The following is an 8,430-nucleotide window of genomic DNA, read 5'->3' as shown; positions in this document are numbered from 1 at the left end:
TGGAATAATCCCACAAAAAAACCCTGAAGTTACAGATTTACATGAACAATGAAGAGAAGGTTACTGTTTCAGTACTAAATTATTTTATTTCTTCAAATTATGATTTTTCCTTGAGAAAGAAATGCAAAATTGAACAACATCATTCAGGTGACAGAGCATAAACTTGTTTTCAGCCTGCAAAATACTCTGCTATCCGCTCACTTGACCATATATTCTATATGCAACGAGACCTGTCATCATGTGTAACAGACTGACCTCATGACTTATTCCTTGGTGGAAATTTTCTGAATCTAACACAAAGTGCTGACCACCATTTTTTAAGTCTTCTTCATTTTTGTTATGTTGAACTATGGAGCAGTCTGGATCTAGTGACTTAAATAATGATTTTAAAGTAATGAGTAGGAAAAAGACACACTTAAAGAAAAAAAAAGTATTTAATGAACAATTGATTTGCCATGCAGAGTTGGGTGGAAGACATCTATTTACTTCAAGCTTGTGAAGGGACTTTTGCAGTGATGAGAAAGGGAGACTGTAAAACCATAGTGATGGATCACACAGCCAACCATGCATGCACAAAACAGTCTGTGTAATACCAGAATCTCTGATTCTTAAAATCATTCCTAGGTGTTTGAGAAAAAAATGAATTAAATGGATCAAATATAACTTTTCTTTCTTCCTTCCCTTCCTCCCTGCCTGTTTTCATTCATTCCTTCTTCCCTCAAAAATAATAATCCATTGGAACCTCAGAAAATATGGGTTACTGAAATGATAAAATGAAAGATAGCAAGGAGACATACTCTAGTCAAGGAAAGTATGAATTATTTTACAAAAGTATTTGATATCTGGGAAGATTATTCATTTCTTGTGGATTTTTTTTCCCACTGCATGCATGCATGCCTGTGTGCAAAGGTGCATGTGTGTGTGCTTACTTTTAATGAGAAAATTAAGTACATTTTTCTTTACCAAGAAAGGTCTAGATTGTCATATCTTTTTCTTCTTCTTTCTTTTTCAAAGTTCATTTAACAAAATTATTTTTGTCAGAGATTGTGCGTTGTTATTTAGAAGCTCAGTCTTCTTTTTTTCAAACAAGTTTTTCAAACTTTCATATTCACTCATTTATCTAGATAGACTATCTAATTTAGAAAGGTACTAAGCAAAAAGTTATAGCATTACACTAAACATGTTTATGTGTAATAATGAGTATAATGGATTTGGGACTACGCCAATAAATGCTGCAGAATATAGACCAATTAGGTCAGTAGACATGAAATAATAAAAAATATTGCATGTATTACATAAAACAGTCATGCATCATACCATTTCCCCTCAAAATTAAGAAGTTATTGTAAAAAAAAAGTTATTGAAAACATTAATCCAGTTTGTAGCTGTGTTTGAAAAAGTAAAGAGGATTGTAGGATGAATAAGCAAAAGTATGTAATACGAAGTAAAAGAATCATTACTTATATGCAACCTGTTGGTTATATTTAACACTTATTTAGAATAGTATGCTCAGTTCCTTTGATTCACCTTTTTGCAAGGACATTATTGCTCTGGACAGAGAATAATATAAGGTGATAATAATATAGCTCAGCAGTCTATACAGTAGTGAAAATTGTGGATTTATTTTCTTTACGTGACCTAAATAATGGCATTCAGAATAATGAAGCTTTGATATAGTGAAATATCAAACTGTTCAGACTGAAGAAATAGCAAAAAAATAAATGGAACAGTCAGAAAGAGGAATTTCGGGCAGAGACTAATTTGCTTATGTAGAGAAAAAGATGAACTAAGACATCAAGTAGACCAGTGAAGAAAAAGAATATAAATAAGGTGAACAAATAGCCGGCAATTTATATCTTTTGAAGGGAAGAAAGATATTAAAGGACACATAGAAAAAAGCTGGAATCTGTGCTTTAGATAAATGGATTTTTTTTTAACCTTTTATGTATGCGTTGTGTGTTTACAGCTTTATATAGAGTACCTAAATTGTCTTCAATGTCTGCCTTTAAAATATGAATAGTGAATATCTGTTTTATATGAATCACTTGTGCAAAAGAAAAACAAATTTAAAATTAAATGCTTACTTAAGTTTTACTTAGGATATGCATTTGCCATTGGAAATGGGAAGTCTGACTAGGATGTTACCAGAGGAAAGGAGGACTGCAGAAAAATTGGGTCATTTCAGTATTATTTTATACCACATGGGAATTAAAGAGGCAGAAGCAAAGGTAGTAGGATTCCTCTAACCAAGCAAAGACATTTAAAGTGTATGCACATAAAGTGAGACAGGATGAATTCTACTGCAGTGACTTAAAATATTCTTTTTAGAAGTTGGATTTTTTTCTTGGACTTAGACATCTGAATCATGCCTGGGTTGCACTCCAGGACCTTATGTTCTTCTTAATTTGGACTAAAGTTTATTTTCTAATCTCACAGATGACCAGAAGTAACTTTAAGATGTCTTCTGTAGCATGTTTCCATTACAAGAGAAGTAAATTTATGGAAGAATGAAGACGATGTTATAAACAGGAATGTCTGTTAAAGGAGGGTGAAAAGAAAGGATCTGAAAAGCATTAGGGATGTTGGAGCATTAATACAAAGCAAGGGAAAGCTTTGCTATGTTTTTAAACTCCAAGGCTATTGCTATGGAAAAGAAAAATCCTAAGAATTCTTGAGATGATTTGTTAAAAAGATAAATACAGTAATTGCTCTTTATTTGTAATGGGGATCAAACACGAATAAAGGAATAAAATAGATTACCTGGAATTTGCAACTGCTTATAAAGACTGCAGGGGAAGCTCAATGCTGTAAGTGACTAGTGCCACTTAATTAATATCTGTGCCAGTAATTCTTTCCGTTAGGTGTTGAAATTTATTTCTCCCATCAGACTCCAAAAGAAGAGTTCTCCGCTCTTTCCTTGGATTCAAAAGCTTCAGATGTAATGAAAGGAAAATGAAGGATTTCTTTTCCTCAGGCTCAAAAAATGGTAGCATTAGAACAGTAAGTATAGTTTTTTCCTGAGGCAGACCTTGTACCTTATTATATGAAGCTAACTCTTCACTTTTTACAGTAAAATTATAGCAATTGGCTTCTTACTTCTGAGTCTGAACTTTGGACTTCATTAAGACGGATTACAAAATTACACAGAGGAATGTGTACACCATTTAATTTTTTGTTAACCAGCTCTCACACAAGCTCTTACATCAGGGAAGATTCCTTTTTTTATTCTGTGCAACATAGTTAATTTCTTCTCTTATGGTCTAATTCAAAGACAGGGATTATTTTCATTGACTCTAGGCAGGTTGTTAGTGCACAGAAAGTGGGTGATGTATATGAGAAAATCTATTAAAGGCTAACGAAGTCCCTGCATATTTTATTATTTTTTATACCTTAGCATATCTACTTGAAGATGTAAGGATTTCTCAAAACTCTTTATTGACAGAAAGTAAAGTATGAAGCTACCTTGAAAAATAGCACTGTGAATCATCTAAAATTAAGCAAATAATAAGAATGTGGTCTCTGTGATTTCAGAAATCACAGCAAGGTATAAGGTTTTGCTAAAAAGACAAAAGTCTAATAAAAAAAAAAAAAGTACTTCAAGTCAATAAATTGCTCATTAAAAAAGAATTAGACTATGATTAATATTTTTTTCCCCCTGATTTTAAGATGGTAAATTGATGATTTTTTTTTTTTCTATTCTGTATCTCTTAGTCAGCTCTATAGACACACCTACACATCATATGGCACACATTTCAGTAAACATTTGCGTTTTTTTCCCCTAACTAACATTGCTTTCTGTCTTTGAATTTCAGTAATACGGAATAGGCAGGATTACTTGCATGACCTATGTAAATTAGAACTTTGAAATAGATATCTGAATAGGTATGTTTTCTTTTCATTGGCCAAACGGAATGATTTCATAGTGATTTATCTGTTGACCTTCTGGTTATTTGATTTAAAAGATTTTCAATTTATGGGTGAGAGTGTGTGTGTATAGGTATATATTTGAAAATATTTTTATATATGTATTTGGCAAAAATCCAGTCTTTTCTCTGTAAAAAAGATATTATATACATTCAGTCCTTGTAATCTAACTGGAAAGTATTAGTTCTTAGCTATGTATTACAATTTACAGAATTTGGAGAATTCTTTATTCTCATGTCGTCTACCTCTTTGTTCACAGCATGAAAGTGGCATATTAAATATAATGTTGTGCTATTAACACTTCATCTGTTGTCTCTAAGCAGAAAACAGGCACATGTAGATCAACTGTACCCAATCTTCAAAAATAACTGCTTTCAGCCTGAGAACCTAGTCTTTAGAACAAATGAGACAGATTTTCCAAAGAGCACTCAATAGCTTCTGGTTAGGCACTTAATTGGAGTGTCTTAAGTTTTTCAAAGATTGCTCCTGCATACTGAAGACTCCTGTAAACCTGACCACTAAATTTTCATTCCTTAGTTAGAGCTGCTCTTTTGAGAAAAGCTACAGTGCTGAAGGGGAGAGAACAGAGAAGAAATCTAGGGGATCGTGATGCTGAACTCATAGAAACCCTGTATATATAGCACAACAGTTATCTGGATAGGATTCAGAAGGAGTAGACTAGATTGTTCTTCAAACAGGACATATTGGTTTTGTTCATATTAGCTATTTCTTACCTTCTCTTCTCTCAAAATGTACCTTGTCTATTCCACTGTGTTACAGATGTGAAAAATACCTCAATATTAACTAATTAATATTACTTAAAGGTTCAGATTATAGAGACAAAATTGGATCTGTATTCTGATCAGATTATGTCAGTATGACGTCACTGTAATAAAACTAATTTGACAAGGGATTAATTGGGGTTTTCATTGTGGATACAGTGAAAGGTCTGTCTTAACTGGAATGAAAAAGTAATCTGGATAATTTTTAAGCTGCTAGGACACTCAGTAGGATGCCATATATCAGTTGTGATCTTTAAATATGCAAGTTTATAAGCATGTCAGTGAATGTGCTATCCATTAAGCAGACTGCACTCTGAAAGCCAAATTTCAGAGGGCAGCTAGACTTGGGTCATCCTTTCCATTGCTCATATTGTATCCCTTTCCCTCCTTTATCAGAGTTTTAAATAGATGTCAAAATCCTTCTGATCGATTCAAGTATATCTACCATTTCACTCAGTAATCAGCCTAGACTGTTCAAGTATCACTAAATGAAAGACAGACATACTTTTTTTAAAAAATAAACTACTGTGAAACTACCATTTTTTTCATTATGATTTAGAAATAGACGTCCTAATTTTTCTTTATGAATATGGAAAAACAGTATTGCAGTGTAAGAGATAAATGTGGCAGTATACTCAAAGAGTTCAAATTATTGGCAAAACCAGAAGAGACATAGCCCATCATCTATCTGATGAGATTATTTCTACCTCCATTTTTCTATGTTGTTATAGACTGTAACTCTGTTATGAGCAGTGTTAGCTGGCAGAGTTGCCTCGAGGGGTTAATCATACTACCTATTCTAACAAGTTTTGGTCAATGGCAACCCATAGAAGTGTTTTCAGTATTTTGAAAATGCTTCCCTGCAAAAAATTTTGTGAAGGCACTTCTGTTTCTACAGACACTCATTCCCTCTGAATATAGAAAAATAAAAGAGGGCTGAGAATGGGCAATTTTATAATTAAATTTATACATCTTTTCTATTTCATTTTTGGAATAACAAGTTACTTTCCAATTCATCTTTACTGAAGCCAAAACAAATTTCTTCTTTCTCTGTATTTTCTTCTAAATGATCCTTTTTTCCTCTCAGAAAAATAGGAGTTTAAATCACAAATTAATTCTTAATTTTTTCTTGGTTTAGCTTTTGCTGCTGTTTGCTGAAGGATGACAATAACCATAGAAGCATAAGCAAGGAGACTGTGCACATTGTAATTTCAATCCTCTGCAGATTTCTTTTTTACTCATAACCATCTAGATGTTTCATTAGTTTGCATTCTGATGTTTTAACAATCTGTATTTTCACCTCATCCTTTGAAAGCTTTTCTTGTAAACTTAAGGTACAGAAGTACACATCCCCTTGGACCTCGACAGTTTTCAGCAATTATCTCAACTACATACAGTACCAACCCACGCAATAACTACTATTGAAAATAATTAAGTTTCAAATAACCACTTAAGTTTGGTGGGTTGGGGTTTGTGGGGGTTTTTTTTGGTTTAGGGAGTTCTTCTGATCTCACTGATCTTGTAAAAGTTAAAAGATACACATCAGAGAAAAAAGATAAAGATTAAGATTTTTAGTAAAGGAATGTTATTTTTCTAAATAAATCTATACATGTTACCTTTGTTATGAATTCTTCAGGTTTTTCTGTGTTTGTTTCTTGGGGGTTTTGTTGTTTTTTTAGGTTGTTTTCACAGTGCAGAAAAAAAAAATACCATCATCAGATGCTTTTTAAAAAGAACTCACATGGGCAGTACAATTTTTTCAACAATTGATCTGATATTCTGTGGTGTATACTGACAACCAAACACCATATTGTGACCTTCTTAGTACATGTTCTTGTGTATTCACTGTCTGCCCGTATCACTGATGAAAAAAAATACAAAACCCTAGCTAGTGCATCCTATCACATAAACCTATACTCTGCTTCCCAAGGTCAATGCAAAGGGATTATTGTGAAATTTAGACAAGGTCTTACTTGGTGTGTAGGCTTTTAACCTGAGCTTCAATATTTTAAACTGCAACACTGCTTCTTGAAAAATACTAAAATATTTTGATGCTTTAACTATTATAAGACATTTTACTAGTGAAATAAACCAACCTATAGATTCTTAGAATCATATTAACCCCTGGAACTTTAGTCAAATTTGTAAAAAACAAAAGCTAACAAACAGAAAACCCAGGAAACAAGACCACCTAAACAAGAAAGCCTCATGGCATCAGCAATTTTTATTTTTATTTTTTGCAATGTAGAGTTCAATCAAATAATTGTGGTTTGTTGGTTGTTTTTTTTTCTTAATAACACATTTTAAAAAATACCAGGATTTTATTATTATAATCCTTATAATTATTATTATTGTTATTATTGTCTACTGTCATGTCACTTACTGCATTTGGTTTGCAAATTTGTGAAGGAAAAATGTAGGGCTTTTATTGTTCTACCTGCGTATATAGGTTTAGCTTATCCTTCTTTGTTTTGTTCTAGCCAGCAGCAGCGCTCTGAAATCTAGCTATGTTCTTTATGTTTGTGCTACTGTTCACAAGTCTGCTAATGAAATGCATTGGTTCTAAAGGAAAAAAAAACAACAAAAAAACACCTGTTTTAAATGGTTATTATGTGTAGATATCTATTGCTCTATATTCTTTACAGTTATACCTACCTTGTAATTAATAACTAGGCCAAATAAAGATTTTCAGGTTATTTGTTACACAGATCAAAACCTAAAAAATATTTTTGGACTTGACACATGATCTAATTAAATATCAATGGACTGTATCAATAAATTTTTGCTTAGTGTAAAGAAAAAGGGACAATGACATGGATTTTTCAGCTCTAATACATTGGAAAGTCGCTGCTCAGCCAGATGACCAGACAAAGTTCATATGCTGGACATTTTGTGTTCCTGGTGCTATCAAGTGAAGTTATGTTGAAGAGCACTGAATAAAACTCTGGCTTCTATAATTTCAAAACAAATAAAAAAACAACTTTAAAGGTTGAGTTGCTACTTATGTTAATCCTCTTGAAATAGTATGCTGGTCTTGGTCAGATTCCACTTTCAATTTTTATCATTTCACATTTATGGATAATTTGGAATAAAAAGTTGATGAAGAAAAAAAGTTGACTGTTGGTAATACAGTAACTTTGGCTTCATTGGTAAAAAATAACCTAATGGGTTATGAGAATCCTTTGATGGAAAATGGGATTTGTTATTTAACTTTACTTCTTCATTTTCAGTTATCTTTGGTATAAATTATTAATCGTATAAAGAAATTAAAACAAATATCGTCTTTGTCTTTAAAGAGTAAGGGAAAACTATAGTTGGAGAGCAGTATTTTCTGACTTTTCAAATTATAAAATCAAATTATACAATCATAGAATCATTGAATACCTCAAGTTGGAAGGTACCCATAAGGATCATCGAGTCCAACTCCCTGCTCCTCACAGGACTGCCTAAAACTAAATCATGTGACTAAGAATGTCATCCAGATGCCCTTGAACTCTGACAAGATTGATACCATGACCACTTCCCTGTGAAGCCTGTTCCAATGATCGACCACCCTCTGGTGAAGAACCTTTTCCTAATGTCCATTTCCTCGTGGCCTATTGCTGGCCATCAGAGAGAGATCTGCGTGCCCCCCTCTGATGCCCCCCTAGAGGAAGTTGTAAACTGCAATGAAGTCACCCCTCAGCCTTCTCTTCTCCAAGCTGAACAAGGCAAGTGACATCAG

Source organism: Rissa tridactyla, chromosome 1 (genome assembly GCF_028500815.1).
Source record: "Rissa tridactyla isolate bRisTri1 chromosome 1, bRisTri1.patW.cur.20221130, whole genome shotgun sequence".
NCBI lineage: Eukaryota > Metazoa > Chordata > Aves > Charadriiformes > Laridae > Rissa > Rissa tridactyla.
This window is presented reverse-complemented; position numbering follows the sequence as displayed.